This window comes from Hyperolius riggenbachi, chromosome 8 (genome assembly GCF_040937935.1).
Source record: "Hyperolius riggenbachi isolate aHypRig1 chromosome 8, aHypRig1.pri, whole genome shotgun sequence".
Classification (NCBI taxonomy): domain Eukaryota; kingdom Metazoa; phylum Chordata; class Amphibia; order Anura; family Hyperoliidae; genus Hyperolius; species Hyperolius riggenbachi.
This window is the reverse complement of record NC_090653.1, coordinates 286,432,919-286,457,298: the sequence shown is the minus strand read 5'-3', so window position 1 is coordinate 286,457,298 and position 24,380 is coordinate 286,432,919. Positions and strand designations below refer to the sequence as shown.

The window sequence follows — 24,380 nt, the reverse complement described above, 5'->3', positions numbered from 1 at the left end:
GAATCTCAAGAGATCATTTGTGTGTTTCCTTCCCCCCTGAGGGGGGAGTGCATAGCAGAACCACAACACTGAAGAACTTGGCAGCCTTCCAGACACAGGCTGACAAGTCTGACAAGGGAAAGATACATTGATTTATTACAGAGACTGTGATAGTACAAAGTGCTGCAGTAAGCCAGAACACATTAGAATAGCTTTTGGAACTTGTAGGATGATAAAAAACAGGATGCAATTTTTGTTACGGAGTCTCTTTAAGGCTATTGTCTCATATGATTATGATTCAGCTTTTCCCATAGTCTCGCAGTTAGCAATCATGTGACCCCCAACAAGACAAATTCAGCAATCATGTGACCCCCAACAAGTCAAATTCAGCAATCATGAGGCCCCCAACAAATCATGAGGCCCCCAACAAGACAAATTCAGCAATCATGTGACCCCCAACAAGACAAATTCAGCAATCATGAGGCCTCCAACAAATCATGAGGCCCCCAACAAGACAAATTCAGCAATCATGAGGCCCCCAACAAGACAAATTCAGAAATCTTGAGGCCCCCAACAAATCATGAGGCCCCCAACAAGACAAATTCAGCAATCATTTGGCCACCAACAAGACAAATTCAGCAGTCATAAGGCACATAAATAGACAGCATTTCACATAAATGGGCAGAATGCCCCCTTATTATGGTAGACACCTCTCACCTGGCTTCTGAATTCTCCTCTACTGGCTGCTGTGCCTGGCTGGCAATACTGTGTGGACTGAAAGGCCTGGCAGTGATGCTGCGGCCTGACTGGCGGTGATGCTGTGGCCTGACTGGCGGTGATGCTGTGGCTGGGCTGGCTGGCGGTGATGCTGTGGCTGTGCCTGGCTGGTTGAAGTAAATGCTGGCCTGACTGGGGGTGATGCTGTGGCCTTTTTGCCAGCGATTCTGGGCTGGTTGGCTGGTGGTGATGTTGGGCTGGCTGGCCTAGATAGTTTAGGTAGTGAGAGGTGCCCCCTAGTTTAGGTAGCGCCAGGAGCCAGTGTAGGTAGTATAGTAGTCCCCAGTACAGCTAGTATAGTGGCCCCCAGTATAGTGGCCCCCAGTATAGCTAGTATAGTTTCCCCCACCCAGTATAGCTAGTATAGTTGCCCCCAGTAAGTATAGCTAGTATAGTTGCCCCCAGCCAGTATAGCTAGTATAGTTGCCCCCAGCCAGTATAGCTAGTATAGTTTCCCCCAGTAAGTATAGCTAGTTTAGTTGCCCCCAGTAAGTGTAGCTAGTATAGTTGCCCCCCGCCAGTATAGTTGCCCCCAGCCAGTATAGCTAGTATAGTTGCCCCCAGTAAGTATAGCTAGTATAGTTGCCCCCAGTAAGTATAGCTAGTATAGTTGCCCCCTGCCAGTATAACTAGTATAGTTGCCCCCCGCTAGTATAGTTGCCCCCAGTAAGTATAGCTAGTATAGTTGCCCCCAGTAAGTATAGCTAGTATAGTTGCCCCCAGTAAGTATAGCTAGTATAGTTGCCCCCCGCCAGTATAGTTGCCCCCAGTAAGTATAGCTAGTGTAGTTGCCCCCCGCCAGTATAGTTGCCCCCAGCCAGTATAGTTGCCCCAAGTAAGTATAGCTAGTATAGTTGCCCCCAGTATAGCTAGTATAGTTGCCCCCAGCCAGTATAGTTGCCCCCAGTAAGTATAGCTAGTATATATGCCCCAGTATAGCTAGTATAGTTGCCCCCAGCCAGTATAGTTGCCCCCATTAAGTATAGCTAGTATAGTTGTCCCCAGTATAGCTAGTATAGTTGCCCCCAGGAGGGTGAAAGCAGCGCTAGAAGGAGGGGCTGTGGGTGCAGCGGTGGGGAGAGGGAAAACTTCCCCCCCCTTCCCTCACCTGGGACCCCTCCTTCTGCCTCTCTCCCCCTCCATAGCTAACTGTCGGGAAGTGCGGGGTGGCCGGAGGCGTGCTAAGAATTGCTCACCTCATTTCCGCGTTCCAAGCGTGGAGCGCAGCGTCATGTCGTTACTGGTCTCCGCCTTCAATGCCGCCCACTGTGCTTCCACTAATCAGGAAGCACAGTGGGCGGCATTGAAGGCGGAGACCTGTAACGACATGACGCTTCGCTGCGCTCCACGCTTGGAACGTGGAAATGAGGTGAGTAATTCTTAGCCCGCCTCCGGCCGCCCCGCACTTCCCGACAGTTACCTATGGAGGGGGAGAGAGGCTGAAGGAGGGGTCCCAGGTGAGGGGGGGGGGGATATTTCCCCCCTCCCCACCGCTACCCCCACTGCCCCTCCTTCTAGCGCTGCTTTCACCCTCCTGCTGTGCTGCTGTGGGAGGTCGTGGTGACACCCCCCTGGGTGTCTGACACCCGGTGTGCCCCGCCCCCCTGCGCCCTATGATAGGGACGCTACTGCCTGGCATACTTGTATAATTTCTTCTATTTCTACCTTGGTTACTATCACTATGTTCCCAAGGATATTTCCTGCTTTTCTGAAGGAAGCAATCATCAGGCCTCTCCTCAAAAAACCCTCCCTGGACCCAGATGCAATGACCAGCTACAGACCTGTCTCTAACCTCCCCTTTCTGGGCAAGCTAATTGAAAAAGCTGTTTACCAGCTAGAAGCCAAAATCCTACAAAACAACAGTTATGACCCATTCCAGTCTGGCTTCAGGAAACATCACAGCACTGAAACTGCCCTCATCCAAATATGCAACCACCTGCTCATGGCAAGAGACAGAGGAGAGTGCTCGATCCTCATATTGCTAGACCTTTCTGCAGCCTTTGATACAGTTGACCATGACATCTTGATAAACAGGCTACAGGAATACTGTGGCATTGATGGCATAGTTCTTCAGTGGTTCCAATCCTTCTTGAGTGGCAGAACCCACAAAGTGTCTATGGGGCCCTTCCTGTCCACCCCTGTATCACTTAAGTATGGGGTGCCCCAGGGCTCAATCCTCTCTCCCCTGCTTTTCACGATTTACATGTTACCGCTTGGAAAACTAATCCAAAAACATGGCCTGACATACCACTGCTATGCAGACGACTCCCAACTATATCTTTCCTTCAAGCCTGGTGTGACAGACCCAACTCTAACTATAAATGCCTGCTTACGTGAACTACAGCAATAGATGAATGACAACTGGCTGAAACTAAATGCAGACAAGACTGAAGTCCTTCTGATTGGAGGGCAGAGCATGATAACAAAACAACTTAACTTGCAGTCTTCACCACTGGGAATAGGAGGCACGGATCTACGCAGCTCTAATCATGTGCGTAGCCTGGGAGTTCTAATTGATGGAGAGTTAAACTTCAGAACTCAAATCTCCGCTGTGGTGAAATCATACTATTTTCACCTGAAGAACATTGCAAAAATCAAGCACCTCATCCCCCCAGAAGATCTGCCAACCTTAGTCCACGCCTTCATCACATCCCGACTGGACTACTGTAATGCTCTCTACACTGGCCTTCCAAAAAAGGTCTTGCACCGCTTAACACTGATACAGAATACTGCTGCCAGACTGCTAACCAACCAACCCTGTCACTGCCACATAACGCCAGTCCTGCACTCCCTTCACTGGCTACCTATAGAATGGTGGGTCCTATTCAAGATCGGCCTACTGACATTTAAATCACTGAATAATCTAGGCCCTGGATACATGAAAGATATGTTGCAGCTACGTAGCAATCCCCGCATTCTCAGATCCACAGGTCCTAATAATCTAGTCATACCCAGAGTCCACTTGGAATCTTTTGGTCCCAGAGCCTTCTGTCATGCTGCCCCTACGTTTTGGAACTCCTTACCTCAGCAGATCAGGACAGCTCCATCCCTGGACGTGTTTAAATCCAGACTGAAAACCCACCTGTTCAGTTTGGCATTTGCAGAAATATAACTTTTGTTGTGTGAATACTTCATCCTACTAATTACTGAATCTGAGAGAGCCTAAGCGCTTTGAGTCCTATGGGAGAAAAGTGCTATAGAAATGTTATTGTATTGTATTGTATTGTAAATGCACTGAGGGGTTGTCATAAAAAGTAATTTTGTTGTGTAACACAATGACAACAAAGTGCTTGAATCCTGAATCTTTCCCTTCCCCGCATGTAAGAAACAAATATGGAGGAGTTGACTTACCTCCTATCCAATGGAATAGACAAATAGAGGAACAGATTCAAATACTTTATTCACGAGGCATTTCTCTGACGCAAACTGTCTTTATCAGGTAATTGTCTAAATGATAAGATTATAGTCATATAATCTAAAATGATAAAAGTCTTTAGGATGAAGCCAGTTTCGTCTGGCAAAACACAACAAGTCTTCAAATCTGTCCCTTCACTTGTCCATTCCCTCCCTAGAAAGTAAGCCACCAGCCTTTATTTGGACGCATTTTGTTACAGTATTGTTTAAATGATCTAGTTGCCCTAAATCCACATTAGGGTCTTGCAATGTGCCCCCTCTAGTGGATTCATACTGTTCCCCACTCAGGAGCCAGAAGGTGCAATTGAAAAGGCGACCAATTACCTACGGACTGCACAAAGCAAGGATGTGGTCTGAAGCATCTTCTTCCAAAAATAGATGACACTGGTTGCTCAATGGTGTTGGCATAAAGTTGTGATCCACATGGCTTCATCCACCGTCCTGAAGTTATGCATTAAGTTGGTTAAAGAGAGGCTCTCACAAGTTACCCTAACAGTATACTGATACTTATACCTGAGAAGGCAGGAATATCCACGAAAATCATTGTTACAGTGCTGAATAAATATTTTTGTCTAACTAGTAAGGTTGCTTTTTTAGGGGGTAGGTGTTTTGCCCTTCTTTACAAAGCTCTAAATAGTTCATTTTTGGTGCCTCCTCCACATGGTTGTTCACCTATTAAGGTTGTTATTTTTGACACGTCAATGATATAACTTTCAAGTACCTGGGCTCATATGCAATCAACTTTTTCACCTGAGTTTTTACCTAGGAGATAATTTTGTATCTTCTCTTTCAATTAACAGTTCAACATTTTGCAGTTGAAAAAGTACCAAAAAGTAGTTGGAAAAGTACTATCAAAATTATTCTGAGTATTTTCTTGCTTGCAGGTGGTTTAAAAGGCATTTGTATTCTGAAGTATGAAGATAACACCTTGTTTTAAGAAGGCAAAATTCTACCTAAAAATATAGATGAACAAGGAGAAAATTCTGTCCCATTTTAGATGGGTTTATTTGATTGAATTCAGTTAATAGGATGCAGAAAATAAGAAAAGCAGGGAAGAGCTAAGAAGACCATAAAAGGAAAAATGAGAAATAAGGTGGGAAGGAGTAAAGATTATAACAGGAAAAAACAATGGAGGAGCAGCCACGCCCGTACTGCGTAATTTCTGGCATTTAAACCAGTTGCATTTTGGAACTTAATTTGGTCCTAAAATTCACCGACCTCAAGCAATAAAACTGGTCAGTGGTGAAGGGTGTTGATGATGATATTGACTGATCCCCTGATTGATGGCTTTCCTTACAGGCCCTTCTGTCAGGCAGCACACTTACTGACACAAAACACCCAATAGAGTCTTTGTGAAAATTAACATACAAGATAACTCCCGTTAATTCCCTTCCTTTGTCCACCTAATGAGCATTTATCTCTGGACAGGCTTTCTATAACCCCCTTGGACCCCCAGAGTAGAAAAATGCCCTCCAATAAAGCGTTCCAACTAAAAATATTTAATGTTTTATGCAGCAAGCTGAGCCCTCAGGTCAAATTTTTGACATCACCAAAAACCATTTTTCTAAAATTTATGACCAAAATTGTGATGGAGATAGTGTGATCTACGCCACAGCCTTACTCCGAGTGACACAATTCATATTTATCTCCCAGAAGTGACAGGTTTTCTACACATAACACAATATTTTTTGTGTGTTGGAAAATTGCACCAGTTGTAGATTAAATCCTAAATATATTTCATTGAAACGAATCAGCAGAGTCGGTAACTATCAGTCTGCTTCAAATAATACAGAGAATTTAATTCCAATAATATGTTAGAATTAGAAAGCTGTTATACTTTTTTGTTAAATTGTCTCAGTGTATAGAAATTGTTCCGAATGTGTATTTAGATAAATTGTGTCCAAATTCCGATGTTTTATTGCCAAAGAACATTTGTGAGATTCAAACAATTTTTCACATACAAAAACAGTAACTATTTTGTTTGCTAATTAACTGATTCATAAAATATTCTAAAAAAAAAAAAAAATTCAATTAAAAACAAAAGTATGCTTTAGTTGATGTTTAAAATTAATTACACGTATGGTCAAAATGATCACATCTGCTAGAAAATAAAAATGGAAAACCGAGAGCCCAATATAGTGTAGTATGTCAGGAATGTTTGATAGAATGATAAAGTGAGAAAATTTATACTCACAAACATGGGTTACCGTCCAGGTAACCACTATAAAGGCAGGTGAGGAGATAAAGCCTGTCCTCACTCAGGGCTAAGAAGTCGCTCTCTGTAGATCAGGAAAAGGAGGTAGCACTCCCATCCACCAGGAGTGGACGCAATGTATTTATGTGTTTAACAGAGGCGCCAGCAGGATAAAAATTCATAAAAGTTATAAAATGCTTGGAGGAAGTGGTGGGCTTGCCTCCCAAAAAGCAGACAAGACGTCCTGTTATTATATAAGTGAACACATTTATTATACGATACCCCAAAGGAATTGCAACGCGTTTCGTAGGTCAAGCCTGCTTCATCAGGCAAACAAGGGGTTAACAGGAGATCTGTAGTATCAGGAGTAGCGCCTCAGCTAGAAAAAAAATGTAAGAAATAAAAACAGTAATAAAACACAGCAAAAAATATCATTCGTGTTACCAAAAAAAAAATAAGCTGGCTTTAAATAGACAATTCTAGAAAACATTTCATCACTTTTTTAGGGTGGCTTATTTCCTTCTAAACTGAAATGAATAATTTTCTGTGTAAGAATGACCCTTATTCGCCAAAAAAATAAATAAAAAAAAATAACTTTTTCTATTTAGTCTAATACTGGGTTAAATTTTCACACCTTACAAATAAAATGCCACCAGCAAGCATGAAAATACTCAGAATCATTTTGACAGTATCTTTTTACCTACTTTTTGGTAATTTTTCAATTGCAAAGTGCTGAAAAGTTGTTTTAAACAGAAGATTAAAAAAATCATCTCCTAAGAGCAAACTCAGGAGAAAAAGTGAATTAGATTGGGCTCAATGGCCCATATGCAATTAACTTTTCCTACTGAGATTTCTCCTAGGCGATATTGGCCTCAATTCACCAGAGAAGAGTTAGTAAGAGATAAAAGGTCGGTATTTTATCTCAGGCGGTATTTTAGCACTTTGTTTGCAATTCACCACTGAGAGGAAGAGAGGAGTGTTCTGTAGCAGGCGATAATGGTGCGATAATGGAGTGATATGGATGCGAAAACCGAGCAAAAACCCGTCGGTAGTTATGCGGTGTTAGTGATTTGCATGCGATACTTGCTCTGGATACTGGAAGTAAAGGATTGTGGGTAGGAGGAGGAGGTTATTGCCAGCATGTGACCGCAGAGGGTTTCCCTGCCTGTTTTTTTATCTTCTCCTTCCATTACAAATCCCTCCCTCCGTTCTGGGTATTAAGCATATTAAGCAATATTAAGCATTTACAATATTAAGTGGATGGGTGAAACGGAGGAGGTATTTGGATACATTTTCGCACTCACTCCCGATAAAAATTTATCCAAATTCCTCCTTCGTTTCACCCATCCACTTAATATTGTAAATGCTTAATATTGCTGATTATACTTAATATTGTAAATGAGCTGCTCTCTGGTGCCTGGAATATGTACAGTATAAGCTGTTTCTGTGTGCTGATAGTAAACTAGCTGCAGTGTGAGTTGCAGCAGTCATGAGAAAAACCTCATGTTGCCAGCAGTGGCGTAGCTAAGGAGCTGTGGGCCCCGGTGCGAGTTTTATATGGGGCCCCCTAAGCACTTTATGCATAACAAATGATACGGCGGACCAAAACCTGCCAAGGACAACCACAGTGTCTGAGGTGCAAGAAGGGGGTGTGGAACAGCTTGTTAATGTTTACCACTATTCAAAGCATCTATATAAGGGATTATTATAATCACAGGACCAATAGAGAGATAATACTGCAGTTGAGGGAGGGCCCCTTGGGGCCCCTCTGGCCCAAGGGCCCCGATGCGGTCGCAACCTCTGCACCCCCTATTGCTACGCCCCTGGTTGCCAGGTACATGCAGGAGATAAATAGATCTACAGTAATGAATGGTCACTCCCCTTTTTTCTCCTGGAGAATTGTGATTTTGAGAAAAAATAATGAATAACTACTGAATATTTATCGCACAAATTTTGCAGGAATTTCGACTTGTCGGTATTTCAGCCTATATTTCTGGAGAAATGAGGTAAATTACCGGCCAAGTGATAAATAGTTCGGTAACCTCTGGTGAATTGACGCCATTGTCACAACTTGTCATTAAAATGTCTTTTAAACCACAAGCGAGAAAATAAATAAAAAAATTGACAGTACCTTTTCACTTACTTTTTGGTACTTTTTCAAATGCAAAGTGCAGAAATCTCCACAGAGAAACCTCAGAAGAAAAAGGGAATTGCATATAGACACAAGGTCCGTATTCATTCAACTTTTCTCTTGAGATTTTTTTTTTTTACATTTTCATCTCATCTACAGTATAAAATAACTTCAGTACCTAACTTTTCAGGCAATCGAAAAAAATACCCAAAAACTTGTAAAAGAGTAATATCGATCATATTTTGAGTATTTTCTTCTTTGCTGAAGGCTTAAAAAGTATTTTATTGACAAGAGGTAAAAAAAAAATCTCCTGTAAGAAAACTTAGTAGAAAAGTGAATTGAATAGGGGCCTATGATTGCAAGAATTTGGAATCTTTTTTGAAATGTGAAAAAAAAATCCCATAAATGTAAAATAAGTATGCAATAGTCATTAATTATATTATATAAATAATAAGTTGTCAGAAATTAAAGTTTGATATAGTTTTTTTTATATACATTTTGGGATGCATTAAAAGGGAAATAAAAACTCGAGATGCGAGCATAATATTGCCCCTGTTTAACTCTCTAGTAAGGCCACATCTGGAATATGGAATTCAGTTCTGGGCACCACATTACAGGACAGATATTGCAGTTTTACAGCTGGTGCAGAGATTGATATGCGGGATGGAAACATAATTGATACGTGGGATGGAAGGTCTCACTTACCAAGAAAAGTTAGATAAACTGGGTTTATTTAGTCGAAAGGAAAGACGCTGGCCCATACATCTAACGATTTTCCCGCCAATATACGGCCGATTCGATCACAGTGATCGAAACGGCTGTGAAATTGTCGCGCACACCGCTGACAGAACGATCGATTTCCGTCCGAAATCGATCGTTCCCATCAATTCCCGTCGCCCCATCTGTGCGGAAGATTTTCCTCGGTCGCCGGCGGGTCGGGAGTGCGTCGTTAGCGGCGTTCGAATGCCCGACGACCGACGCAATGCAGCGGGTATACATTACCTGCTCCGACCGGCGCGAGTCCCCTGGTCTCTGCGGTCTTCTTCTCCGCTCCGGGTCGTTCCTGCAGCTACACAGAACTTCCAGTCCCGGCAGGAAGTTTAAACAGTAGAGCGCCCTCTACTGTTTAAACTTCCCCTGGGCAGGAAATTCAGTAGCCGGAGCAAGAAGAAGACCGCAGAGACCAGGGGACTCGCGCCGGTCGGAGCAGGTAATGTATGCAAGGGGGGGGGCGGCAGCAGCGACAGCAGCTCCACAGATTGTGATCGGTTTCAGGCTGAAATCGATTCACAATCTGTTTGCAGTAAAGGTGGTCATACGATCAGATTCAATCAGAGAGGGATCTATTTGTTGGTCGAATCTGATGGCAAATCGACCAGTGTATGGCCCCCTTTAAAGGGGATCTGAATAACATGTATAAATACATCAGAGGGCATTAATGGCAAGTTCAGCCTGCTCACTTTATATGTACGTGTATCAAAACAGCCATTCCACGGGGTTTCTCCCAGAAACAAGCAGGCAGGGGTGTCAGTTTACTGCCATTCAAGTGCATTGTTGCAGGTGTTGGAAATGCACAACACTGGCTCCTGCTTTGTGCAGCTAATTAATTAGAAAGGAAAACACATACTGATAAGTTCTCCTCCCAAACAGAATACCGTTGCCATGGTTGCAAAAAGGTGCAAATTCTTAGCTGGCTAGATGCCAACACAAAAAGATCATTTTTTAATAGCATTAAATTACAAAAAGAAAAAAAATCTAGTGTGGCTGATATAGAATTGCAGCAGTTTAACCATTATTGAGGCGTTTCCCTTTTATTCCCTTGAACATGACGGTATATTTGAAGTAATGGCAAGGAAAAGTTTTCAGACTAGTTCATAAAATGCACACAAGAATTGGCTTAAATAAATATTGAATAAATTATATTTAAGCAGTGGTGAGTTTATGTAAAATCTAGTGCTTGATTTATTTATTGTGTTTATAAAGCGCTAACATATTACGCAGCGCTGGACAGTTTCAGACAGTTAAGTCCCTCGTGACAGGTTCACTTTAAAGATGGCTGTTGTTAGGCTAAGGATGGCCATTATCTCTCATGGACAGTCATGGGTGACACTTCCTGCCCTCTGGTAGCTGGTGGCCTGAAGCCTCATTTGTCTCCTGGTAACCCGGCCCCCTCTTGCTTGTCACTTGGCCACTTGAAGAACAGAGGGGTAAGTGGGATCAAGGCATTCCCCCTGCTGGTAGACCCCAAACACTTGTAGGTCATAACCCCTCCTCTGGCATGGCCATTCTTCATAGCACAGGGTCTGGTCAGACCCCCACTCCTCAGAGAAGGGGGGGGGGGGGGGGGCTATTGTGTGAATGCAAATTTCACACACAAAAGAAAGAGGAAAGAAGCACTTAGACTACAATAACACAGAGGATTAAGGCTGCAAAGTGCATATATATACAGCATTCCAGGCCAGAGCCTGCTACAGAGCCTGCTACAGAGGCTGAGAGGCTGAGCCAGTACAGGTCCTCTCAAAGAGGACCTGTACTGCAAATAACGTAATGAATAAAAATGCTCATTTTATTTACAATAATTTATAAATCGCTTAGTCAGTATTTGCCCAAACTAACTAACTAAGAAATTTATACTCGCCTCGATTCACATTCTGACATTTATCACAGCTGGCGACGTCTTTAAGGTTCCCATTAAATGATAAGCAACAGCATAATAACTTTTAAAGAGAAAACAATTCTTTGTTACAGCTGATACAAATCCTGCAATAAATCTGCAGTGTGTCTACTTCCTGCTTTCATGGAAGCAGACATAGGGTTAACATCCTGTGTTTACAAATTAACTGTACTGCCTAGGCAGAGGAGATTCCTGAGCTGACAGCTGCGAGATCAAATTACACTGGCAGAGTTACCTGGCTTGTGTGCTGGCTGGGCTGGCCTGCTGCTGGGTGGGCTGGCCTGCCACCAGGATATCTGGCAGCTCCCCCATATCATCCTCTGACCTTCTAGTGGACCCCTCCCATGGGCCTCCCGTTAAGGCACCACAACTCCCAGCATGCCCCATAGAAGAACCACAGCTCCTTGCATACCCCTATAAAGGCATCACAGTACCCAGCATGGCACCACAGAACCCAGTATGCACAGATAGAGGCACCCAGCATTCCTCCGATTGACCCACCACAGCTCCCAGCATGCCCACCATTGAGGCACCACAGCTGACTCTGCCTTGGGGACATTCGGGGCACCCCAGAATAGATCCGGGGCACGTGCCACTTATGTTTGGGGCTAGCAACGCCCCTGGTAGAACTACTATTTAGCAGTGTTCCAGTAGGGTATTCCAGCCATTGTTTTACACTAGCGCTGCTTGTGCTTATTAAAAATTCATTATATATATATATATATATATGTGTATGTATATTTGTTGTCATTGAGGTAAGCCACCTCCCCCTTTTTCTCTTTTTTGTATTTTATACACTCCTGGGCACCTCTTACTCCCTTTATTCTTGTACACTATGCCTTTAACACCATGAAAGTCACACAAAAAAAGAAAAAAAGTCACAAAAAACAGAACTCCACCCTCTTCCTTCGCGTTCTGGTGACATCATTCCTCCTGTGTTACATTTTATACAAGTTCCTCTGAATTAGCCAAAAACCTCAAATTTCATCTCCTCTGCGTTTTCTGTCCAGTTCCCCTTAAAGCAGTGGTTCTCAACCTTTTTAGCACGTGTACCCCTTTATGAGTCATCCCCAGGCAAAGGTACCCCCTACTGAAAAGCGCACCGTGGTGGAAACAAAGTGGGCGTGGCAATTACATGATGTGGGTGGAGTCAAATACTAGCAAAATACAGGTAGTCCCTGGTTAACAAATGAGATAAGGACTGTGTCCATTTTTAACCCGAATCCATTCTCTTTTGTTCCCCTCTGTTCTCCCTGTGCCTCTTTTGACCCCCTCTGTGTCACCTCTGTTCCCCTGTGCCTATTTTCTCCCCCTCTGTTCCCCCTGTGCCTCTTTTGTCCCCCTCTAGGTCCCCCTGTGTCACTTCTTGACACTCTGTCCTAGCTAGTTATAGGTGCCCCCCATATAGGTATCCAGGTATAGGTTCCCCAGAATAGGTAGCAAGGCATAGGTGCCCCTAGTAAAGGTATCCAGTCATAGGTGCCCACAGTATAGATAGCCAGAAACAGGTGGTGCCCCAGTATAGGTAGCGAGCTATATGTGCCCCAGTATAGGTAGCCAGGTACAGATGCCATAGTGTAGGCGGAGAGCTATAGGTGCCCCAGTATAGATAGCCAGGTACAGGTGGTGCCCCAGTGTAGGCAGAGAGCTATAGGTGCCCCAGTATAGATAGCCAGGTACAGGTGGTGCCCCAGTGTAGGTAGCAAGCTATAGGTGCCCCAGTATAGATAGCCAGGTACAGGTGGCGCCCCAGTGTAGGCAGAGAGCTATAGGTGCTCCAGTATAGATAGCCAGGTACAGGTGGTGCCCCAGTGTAGGTAGCAAGCTATAGGTGCCCCAGTATAGATAGCCAGGTACAGGTGGCGCCCCAGTGTAGGCAGAGAGCTATAGGTGCTCCAGTATAGATAGCCAGGTACAGGTGGCGCCCCAGTGTAGGCAGAGAGCTATAGGTGCTCCAGTATAGATAGCCAGGTACAGGTGGTGCCCCAGTGTAGGTAGCAAGCTATAGGTGCCCCAGAATAGATAGCCGGGTACAGGTGGTGCCCCAGTGTAGGCAGAGAGCTATAGGTGCTCCAGTATAGATAGCCGGGTACAGGTGGCGCCCCAGTGTAGGCAGAGAGCTATAGGTGCTCCAGTATAGATAGCCGGGTACAGGTGGCGCCCCAGTGTAGGCAGAGAGCTATAGGTGCTCCAGTATAGATAGCCGGGTACAGGTGGCGCCCCAGTGTAGGCAGAGAGCTATAGGTGCTCCAGTATAGATAGCCGGGTACAGGTGGCGCCCCAGTGTAGGCAGAGAGCTATAGGTGCCCCAGAATAGATAGCCGGGTACAGGTGGCGCCCCAGTGTAGGCAGAGAGCTATAGGTGCCCCAGAATAGATAGTCAGGTACAGGTGGCGCCCCAGTGTAGGCAGAGAGCTATAGGTGCTCCAGTATAGATAGCCGGGTACAGGTGGCGCCCCAGTGTAGGCAGAGAGCTATAGGTGCCCCAGAATAGATAGCCGGGTACAGGTGGCGCCCCAGTGTAGGCAGAGAGCTATAGGTGCTCCAGTATAGATAGCCGGGTACAGGTGGCGCCCCAGTGTAGGCAGAGAGCTATAGGTGCTCCAGAATAGATAGCCGGGTACAGGTGGCGCCCCAGTGTAGGCAGAGAGCTATAGGTGCTCCAGAATAGATAGCCGGGTACAGGTGGCGCCCCAGTGTAGGCAGAGAGCTATAGGTGCCCCAGAATAGATAGTCAGGTACAGGTGGCGCCCCAGTGTAGGCAGAGAGCTATAGGTGCTCCAGTATAGATAGCCGGGTACAGGTGGCGCCCCAGTGTAGGCAGAGAGCTATAGGTGCCCCAGAATAGATAGCCGGGTACAGGTGGCGCCCCAGTGTAGGCAGAGAGCTATAGGTGCTCCAGTATAGATAGCCAGGTACAGGTGGCGCCCCAGTGTAGGCAGAGAGCTATAGGTGCTCCAGTATAGATAGCCAGGTACAGGTGGCGCCCCAGTGTAGGCAGAGAGCTATAGGTGCTCCAGTATAGATAGCCGGGTACAGGTGGCGCCCCAGTGTAGGCAGAGAGCTATAGGTGCCCCAGTATAGATAGCCGGGTACAGGTGGTGCCCCAGTGTAGGTAGCAAGCTATAGGTGCCCCAGTATAGATAGCCAGGTACAGGTGGCGCCCCAGTGTAGGCAGAGAGCTATAGGTGCCCCAGTATAGATAGCCAGGTACAGGTGGTGCCCCAGTGTAGGTAGCAAGCTATAGGTGCCCCAGTATAGATAGCCGGGTACAGGTGGCGCCCCAGTGTAGGTAGCAAGCTATAGGTGCCCCAGTATAGATAGCCAGGTACAGGTGGCGCCCCAGTGTAGGCAGAGAGCTATAGGTGCTCCAGTATAGATAGCCGGGTACAGGTGGCGCCCCAGTGTAGGCAGAGAGCTATAGGTGCCCCAGAATAGATAGTCAGGTACAGGTGGCGCCCCAGTGTAGGTAGCAAGCTATAGGTGCCCCAGTATAGATAGCCGGGTACAGGTGGCACCCCAGTGTAGGTAGCAAGCTATAGGTGCCCCAGTATAGATAGCCAGGTACAGGTGGCGCCCCAGTGTAGGCAGAGAGCTATAGGTGCCCCAGTATAGATAGCCAGGTACAGGTGGTGCCCCAGTGTAGGTAGCAAGCTATAGGTGCCCCAGTATAGATAGCCAGGTACAGGTGGCGCCCCAGTGTAGGCAGAGAGCTATAGGTGCCCCAGTATAGATAGCCAGGTACAGGTGGTGCCCCAGTGTAGGTAGCAAGCTATAGGTGCCCCAGTATAGATAGCCGGGTACAGGTGGCGCCCCAGTGTAGGTAGCAAGCTATAGGTGCCCCAGTATAGATAGCCGGGTACAGGTGGCGCCCCAGTGTAGGCAGAGAGCTATAGGTGCTCCAGTATAGATAGCCGGGTACAGGTGGCGCCCCAGTGTAGGCAGAGAGCTATAGGTGCCCCAGAATAGATAGTCAGGTACAGGTGGTGCCCCAGTGTAGGCAGAGAGCTATAGGTGCCCCAGAATAGATAGTCAGGTACAGGTGGTGCCCCAGAATAGATTAGCCAGTTTAAACTTAAAAAGTAGATTCAAACATACAATAAAACTGTGGAATGTCTTAAAAAGTCATTTTTAGGAGAAGGAAGATAGATGCAATCATTTATTTTATTCGTTCATTTTCGCCTCGGGTGTCCTTTAAGAGAGCAGCCCATTAGGCTACTGATTCAAGTGATTTGTGAGTTAATGAAAGGTTCTCTTTAAATATAAACATCTACTGATTTTCTACTTCTGATTACTCAACACAAGTCACTTTTTGGATGAAATAAATCAATGTATCTTTAAAAATCTAATTTCTAGGAAGTCAGTGTGATGTTGCTGTGTGATCTTGGTATGCTATGCGATAGATGCACTGTAAAGTCCAGCAGGAAAGGCCGCGTGATGATCAGCCCATGTGTGGCGTCCGCTCCGAGGATGAATTGCGATGTGATGTCCCCAATCTCCTGCTGACCTTTTCTAAAGCTCACAAGAGACGGGACAGGAAGATAAATGGGTGTCCGGAGGCGGAGCCGCGGCCATCAGTATCGGCTTTACGAAGCGCTGCCTGGAGGGAGGAGCCGGTAACCTTTTCCCAGATATCTGCTGACTTGCAATTCCCCATCTTTACTTCGCTACTTTAAAATAACATTTGTCCTTTAACCCTTTCACAGCCAATTTATTTAGAGGCTTGGAAGTGCTTCAGGCCGTATTATTTTAACACATTTTTTAATTTCTTATTTGTTATGTATGTATGTCCTGCCGTAATGTGTATTTATGACCACTTGTCACTAGGGGGCAGTGTGAGGCAATAACAGAGGACTTCTGCTTTCAGTTTCTATATTTTCTGCTAGCAGAGAGACATCAAAGCATTCCAAGAATTTACAGCACAACGAGTTCTGCTGGCTGATGTCAAAAGCAGCGCACTTATCTCAAACAAGATAACTCTATTAAAGTCGCTAATGGTTTAAAACTCTGATTATTCAGAATACAGAGCTGAAATAAATACTTTCCATGTTCCAGGGTTCCCCAGGTAAGTTATACATGGGCAGGACCACAGAGATGTTTCTGTAATTGGGACGAAATAAAGTGAAACGTCTCCTATTGAAAAAATACTGTAGAGTAACTGACAAGTTAAGAGCAAAATAAATATGCAGTTGCCTCCATAATTTTTATTACCATGACGTAATCCTTCTAGCACTCCCTTGACAGCAGGGCTTTCGTGCTGGTTGGATTCCCTTGATTCCTAGTGGCAAAGCCGGATTATCCATAAGGCAACTTAGGCAGGTGCCTAGGACCTAGAGAAAGGCGGGCCCAGTTTATGCTAGCCCCCAACAAATCTTACGCAAAAAGCCAGGTAGCCATCCGGGCGGGCTTCACCTTTTGGGGACCGCGCAGCATAAATCCTACGCTGCACTTGTGGCTACGTAACTCTGATGCAACGTAGGATTTACGCCACCTGCCATATCCGTTCCCGACATGATCATGGGCACCTGAGAGGAGAGATTAAGCTGTCATATGACAGCTGACATCTCCCCTCAGTGATCAGGAGCCATTGCGATTGGCTCCTGATCATGAGATCACTGCGATCGGCCAGCGATCACTATTGGCAGCTGCGGTCTGAGGAGAAGAAGAGGATCCACTCACCTTCCTGACCTTCCCCCGGCGATCGTCGCTCCCCTCCACTCTGGCCGGCATTCCCGCTCGCTCTGCCTTAAGTGTCGGGTACCGGCTTGATGACGTCATCAAGCTTCGACCCGGAACTCGCGCAGTAGTGCGAGCAAGGGTGCCGGCCAGAGCGGAGGGGTCCACAGCTGCTCAACACTGGAGCCTGAGAGGTGAGTAAAGGCCGCTGGCAATACGGAGGACACTTGGCTACACTGGGGACACCATGCCTAGCTAACTATACTGGGGATCTGACTGCCTGACCCCCCCCCCCCCCCCCAAATCTGCCCCCCCCCCCCCCCCCCCGCATGTAAAATGGCCTGGTCCTTAAAGGGGGTAGGCAGCCGCTCCCCAGAGGGTTAAAGTTGTTATTTGCCTAGAGCCCCATTACACTCTAATCTATCTCTGCCTCGTGGTGACTACCAGCTGCTAAGACCTCGCTGTTTAGGAAGGCTGACCACTGGTAGTGGGCGGAGAGTGAGGGCGGAGCCTGATGGCAGTTTGTAGTTTTGCTGGTCATGGGTGACCGTGGAAACAGAGGAATCAAAATAACAACCCCCTGTTGTCATCCCAACACAAAAAAATCTGCAGCTATATTTAATTTTTTTTCAGCAGATTTTATAAGAAAATACAAAAAATAAAAGTATGGCATCACCTAACTTTACAAAAATATGGGTACGTTGTGTCATTTTCTTCAGCATTTCCCTTCAATTTTTTTTTGCAAAACGCACTTCTACAAACAGTCAGTTAAATGACCTGTAAAATATAGAGATGTCACAGTGAAGTCTGACCCATATGGCCAACATAACTCAAATTGGTGGTCACAGGAAATTTGCACTATTTGATGGTTTTGGTCTGTGATATGATGACAATATCCTCCCCCTTTAGCCGGGGTCACCTGAGATAATGTCACCCCGATACGCAGGGGTCACCTAGCTCAGCATGATTTAATAAGAGGAAAAAGAACAAAAGGCGGCCATTTTGTTCTGGCCCAGCCCATAAATCACCTGTATGCAGCCGGTAATCGGAGGCCGGGGACAGAGCAGGATTGACGACACTCGGGGCAGGGTAATGTCAGCGGAAGTAATGAGCTGCGGTTCTGTCTACAGGCAGCTGTCATCGCACAATCTACTGACATATGGAGGAGGGGACGCTAAGCTGTGTAAGGTCATTAGCAAGGGATGGGGGTAATGCACAATTACACGCAGGCAGCAGATGGGGTATCCGTCCCTCTGCTTTCAGCCAGGCCAATAACACCGCCGCCATAAGCGCACCCGCTAGGCCTGAGGAAAATGTAAGGGGAACCTGATTTAAAGGGTCAGTCAGCCTGAATGTGATATTTGCTTTACAGGTGGGGCCTGATGGGACGAATACCCGCGGGCCTTTTTATATCTCTTGGAGAATTCAGTGATGACATCTTTTTGTTTTAATTCCTCGCTATGTTTATCCTCCAGACATCTTCTCAGCTGCTGGAGGACTCCGCCCCACGTGATGACATCACCCGTTTTAAAAGCAGCCATTTCCTCCTGAGAGTGAATAGGCCGCTTCCTGCAAGAGGCTGGATATTCTACAGGATATTCTACAGGACACTCTCAACCCAAGAAACAGAATATAAACAAATTACACTCTCTTTAAAATAATCAAGCATTATTATAATTCTAGTCCTGCACTATTCGATTCCCTGGATATCACGATTACATAAGGCAGACTTTAAAGAGACTCTGTAACATGAAAAACATCCCCTGGGGGGTACTCACCTCGGGTGGGGGAAGCCTCCGGATCCTAATGAGGCTTCCCACGCCGTCCTCTGTCCCACGGGGGTCTCGCCGCAGCCCTCTGAACAGCCGGCGACAGGCCCGACTGTCAGTTCAATATTTACCTTTGCTGGCTCCAGCGGGGGCGCTGTGGCGACTTTCGGCACGGAAATAGACGGAAATACCTGATCTCCGTCGGGTCCGCTTTACTGCGCAGGCGCCGGAAACTTGCGCCTGCGCAGTAGAGCAGACCCGACGGCGATCGGGTATTTCCGCCTACTTCGGAGCCGACAGCCGTCAGAGCGCCTGCGCAGGAGCCAGGAAGGTAAATATTGCGTCACCGCTGTACGGAGGGCTACAGCGAGACCCCCGAGGGACGCAGGACGGCGTGGGAAGCCTCATTAGGATCCTGAGGCTTCCCCCACCCGAGGTGAGTACCCCCCAGGGGCCGTTTTGTCGTTACAGTTCCTCTTTAAACCAAAAAAATATTTTCAATTATTTTAAAGTAAAGCTCAGTGAGTGCTACAGTATAGTTCGCAAATAGGCGTTAGTCGGTAAAATATTGGTAAAATGACCTTCAGACCACCAGCCAGCAAGAAGATACTATTTTTGCCACTTTTTCGACTACTTTTTTTGTACTTTTTCAATTGCAGAGTGCTGAAAAGTTCTTTTAAACATAAGATGAAAAATTATCTCCTAAGAGAAAACTTAGGAGAAAAAAAGAATTGAATGAGTCCCGGTGTCAGTGTTCGTAATTACAGCATTTCTGAAGTTTTTGCAGAGCAGCCAATCGGTATTCTGCAAATCATGTGACCAACATAAATACACTAATCACATGACAGGAGACATGCTGCTCCAGGCCTCCTCAGTACTTTGTATTACGGGGGGAAAAAAAAGTTTTGGGGAAACAGCATTCTTTTTGGCCCTCTTTAACAAAACAAAACAAAAAAAAGTAACAATTTTTGTCTAAAAAAAAAATAGAGAGGGTATTAAAAAACAGCATATGAATAAAATTAAAAAATCACCATGAACAATAATTAAATATTAAAAAACATTATTATTATTTTTATTTAATTTTTTTTTTATTATTGAATTATAGTTTTAAAATATTTGGTACATAAAGAAATAAAAACATCTCCTTAGGGCCCATTTCCACTACAGCGGAAATTGGGCTGAAGCCGCAGTTTCCTCGCAGGCAAATCGGGCAGGGAAACTGCCATAGGGGATAATGCTGCTGCCGTCCGAAGCGCTTGAGACAGTGATTCGGACAACATTGAAGCATTTTTCCACGCAAGTTGCAGCGAATCTCATAGCCAAGCATGGCACGGCTTTCGGGATTCGGCTGCGTACTTAAACAGGAAGTGCTGTCGCACGTCTCGCAGGACGCAAGGCGGTTAGTGGAAACGGGCCCTTAGTGTTGCATTAATTTTCTGTACAGAGACCCAACGTGTATTTCTCTTCCCGCAGGAGCATCTATCTGAACAGATCAGGAACAATTGTTGCTCGTTTTCCACATCTGCACAGACTGAGTGGCTGGCTGTAGCTCTGAAAATCCCAGTCTTGGCAGAGTGTGCTACAATCAGTGCGGAGCAGTTCAGCTCTTGAACTCCTTTATACAAGTTAAGCAATGGCCTCAATTCACTAAACAGTTTAGACTAGTCTACTGATGGTTTTTAGTCTACTGATGGTTTTTAGTCTACTGATGGTTTTTAGTCTACTGATGGTTTTTAGTCTACTGATGGTTTTTAGTCTACTGATGGTTTTTTTGTCTACTGATGGTTTTTAGTCTACTGATGGTTTTTAGTCTACTGATGGTTTTTAGTCTACTGATGGTTTTTTTGTCTACTGATGGTTTTTAGTCTACTGATGGTTTGGACAGTTGCATCAAAGGGGAATTCACTATTACCAAATGTTTTAGGCGCCATTCACACTTAAAAGCGCAAAACGCCGGCGATTAACGCAAATTGCCCAAGTAAGAACGGGCCCGTAGGGTATCATAGCACTACCGCTTTCAAAAGTGCTAGCGATTGAGCATTTTGCCGAAATCACCGGCAAAACGCTCTAGTGTGAATGGGCCCTTAGACCTGTTTTTAGACCTGGTCTAAACCATTTGGTAATTAGGTGGGTAAAGCAGGGGAAATGATCAAAAGATGCAATTCACAAACTGGTAGCTATGACTGGCATCCTTCTCCTCTGATGAGCTCTCCTCTGCATACAATTAAACTCCTGCATAATTCATTCAAAAGATTCCATCCTCACATCTAAAATACCTCACAGAATTACTTTACCTACAGAAATCAGCTGGTCTAATCTCTGTCAGAAAAAGTGGGGGTGGTCACTCCCAGTTTGCCTTTGTGAACTGTGTAATTACTGAATGTTAGACCAGGTCTAAAAACGGCGTACGTTAAAAAGGGGCGCTGGGAAAAAAGGGCGCCGGGTTTTTAACGATAAGCATGGATAACGTTTAAAAATGTATTGTACTGTATTTCGTTTAAAATTAATGTTTTTTAAAGTTATAAATCATTAAATAATGTGCATTAAATCGGCAATTGTAAAAACGTTAATCTTTCGTTTAAATACTGAAACGTATAATAACGTTAAAAAAAAAAATTACTAAGTAACCCTCCCTGTACCTACCCCTAACCCCTAGACCCCCCTGTTGATGCCTAAACCTAAGACCCCCCCTGTTGGTGCCTAAGTAACCCTCCCTGTACCTACCCCTAACCCCTAGACCCCCCTGTTAGTGCCTAAACCTAAGACCCCCCTGTTGGTGCCTAAACCTAAGACCCCCCTGTTGGTGCCTAAACCTAAGACCCCCCTGTTGGTGCCTAAACCTAAGACCCCCCTGTTGGTGCCTAAACCTAAGACCCCCCTTTTGGTGCCTAAACCTAAGACCCCCTGTTGGTGCCTAAACCTAAGACCCCCCTGTTGGTGCCTAAACCTAAGACCCCCCTGTTGGTTTTTTCGTTTAAAAATAATGTAAAAAAAAATGTACTGTTTTTCGTTTAAAAATAATGTTTGAAAAAATATTGTACTGTTTTTCGTTTAAAAATAATATTAAAAAATGTATAAATCATTAAATAATGTGTAATCATGAGAAGCAGTAATAAAACATTAAGTCTCCGGGCGCCGCTTTTAAAACGTTATTTTTCACCGGCGCCCTTTTGTCCACTAGCCTCAGGCGCCCGAATTTACTGTTTCCCTAAAAACGGGTCTAAAACATTACACCAAACCATCAGTAGACTAAAAACCATCTGTAGACTAGTGTAAAGTGCTTAGTGAATTGAGGCCTATGTGGAATAATGCATGGCGATAATCCTGGGATCTTGTGGAGGAGGTCCAATGGGATTACTTCATTGTAAAATGTCACCATTTCCACTTCAGCCAAACCAGATTCTCTATATTTATCCAGAATATGAACTGGGCAGGATTTTGCCGCGGATGAGAACATACAAAACAAAATGATGAATTTCTGTGCCTTTCGTAGCCATTAAGCCGATGTTGTCAACCACTGTCCGCCATAATTGTTAAAAATCACGATGTTCAACTTAAAAACATTAATTTCCGCAGGGGTTGTAAGGAGAACAAAAAATAAGGCTCTTAACTCCCGTCGAGAGATAAATGGCCAGCCTTTTATTGTCCCGCCATGACATTGAATAATCCTGAAATTATTTACATTTTAATTCCAATCTCGCAATAGACGTTGGCCGGGCCTGTGTGCGATGTGATGGATTTCGAAGCGCTTTAGAACATCACCCCTCCCCCACTATGGTTGGAGGGGGGTTGTCCTTTGTAAATTAGGGGTGCTTTATTTAGTGGGGGGGGGCTGTGACTTCATAAACGTAATGCTCATTCGTTTTATGGGGATATCGCTTCACCCCCACAACCCGAGTTTTTTGAAGAGGGCCTAATGTAATGAGGCGTTATTTGTACGGCGCTATGACGAATCCCTCGCTGTCTCGCCTCTCGCATTTATTGCGCTTTGTAACCTTAATCCCGTCTATTTATTTATTTATTTTTTTCTTTAATGTTGAGCCTTAAAACGTTTAGGAAGAATGGAAGGAGATAGAATATTAATTGCTGCAATAAGTCAGGATCCGGGACCATAGAACAATCCATTATTGGGCCATCAGCATCCGGTATTATAGCTTTGGCCCCCGCCGCGATTGAAGAAAAATATGTGTATATTTCTGCATGTGGCACCTGCGATCTCTTCCAGGCCACCTAAGTGGGAATTTTTCATGCGAATGGCATTTGCCTCTTTCACGACAAAGAGGATGAATTTCGCCATGAATCGTATAATGGAATAGTCTGAGGTGTTACAAAAAATTAACGCTTTGTGAGGTTGTTGTGCAATTCGCTGTTTTTGTTGAACAGATATCTGGCAGTGAAGAGGCAGAGCCGGTTCTACAGTTTTTGCTGCCTGAGGCAAAATTATGAGGATTCCCCCCCCCCCTTCACAATTTGGAATGATCACACAGCACCCGGCAGTTTACTCTGCTTCAGTTAACGTTTTCAGTCAGCAAGGGAGAATATGCAACAACTTGAGACATGACACACTTCAGCTCAACACAATAACACACTGGCTGGCTGCGAGTTTGTGACAAACAAACGGACCACCCTCAGCCAGTCAGCCGTCCTCCATTCCTCCACAGTCAGGACAGCAGTGCCAGCACCTTCTTTCTGTTGTGCAAGTCAAATGAAACACTGCTGCTCTCTTGCCTCCACCCTCCTCACTCACTGTCAGCCTCCTCACACAGCACAACAAGCTGCTTTTCCCCAATGCTGCTCTCCTGCTTCCCCCTCCTCACTCACTGTCAGACTCCTCACACAGCACAACAAGCTGCTTTTCCTCAATGCTGCTCTCCTGCCTCCCCCCTCCTCACTCACTGTCAGACTCCTCACACAGCACAACAAGCTGCTTTTCCCCAATGATGCTCTCCTGTCTCCCTCCTCCTCACTCACTGTCAGACTCCTCACACAGCACAACAAGCTGCCTTCCCCAATGCTGCTCTCCTTCCTCCCCCCTCCTCACTCACTGTCAGACTCCTCACACAGCACAACAAGCTGCTTTTCCCCAATGATGCTCTCCTGCCTCCCCCTCCTCACTCACTGTCAGACTCCTCACACAGCACAACAAGCTGCTTTTCCCCAATGATGATCGCCTAACCCCCCCCCCCCCTTCTCCCCCCCCCCCCCCACACACACACACACTCCTCACTCACTGTCAGACTCCTCACACAGCACAACAAGCTGCTTTTCCCCAATGATGCTCTCCTGCCTCCCCCCTCCTCACTCACTGTCAGACTCCTCACACAGCACAACAAGTCAACAAGCTGCTTTTCCCCAATGATGACCTCTTCACCTCGCTCTCCTCTCGCTTCTCCTCCTACTCTGACTGCATGCTGTTGGGCCTAGTGCACACCGGAGCGTTTCCGCTGCGGTTTGCGATCCGCTTGCGGGTGCGGATCCGCTAGGGTAATGTATTTCAATGGGCTGGTGCACACCAGAGCGGGAGGCGTTTTGCAGAAACGCATACTCCCGGGCTGCTGCAGATTTTGGATTGCGGAGGCGTTTCTGCCTCAATGTAAAGTATAGGAAAACCGCAAACCGCTCTGAAAAACGGCACTTCAGTGCGGTTTAGCAGGCGGTTTTGTTACAGAAGCTGTTCAGTAACAGCTTTACTGTAACAATACATGAAATCTACTACACCAAAACCGCTACACAAAACCGCAAAACGCTAGCTGAAACGCTACAGAA

At 45.6% G+C, this 24,380-nt stretch overlaps 1 long non-coding RNA gene across 3 annotated transcripts in view; it reads left to right on the top strand.

Annotated features, from left to right (window-relative positions):
* Positions 1-18,568, top strand: part of LOC137527965 (uncharacterized) — a 285,924-nt gene extending 267,356 nt beyond the window's left edge. For 2 of the 3 annotated variants that reach the window (XR_011023246.1, XR_011023244.1), the window contains exon 6: positions 18,321-18,568. This is a non-coding gene — a long non-coding RNA (uncharacterized lncRNA). Of the gene's footprint in view, positions 1-15,525; positions 15,786-18,320 lie in introns of all 3 variants that reach the window. The other variant, XR_011023245.1, reaches the window with a different exon arrangement.
* The last annotated feature ends 5,812 nt before the right edge of the window (positions 18,569-24,380 follow it).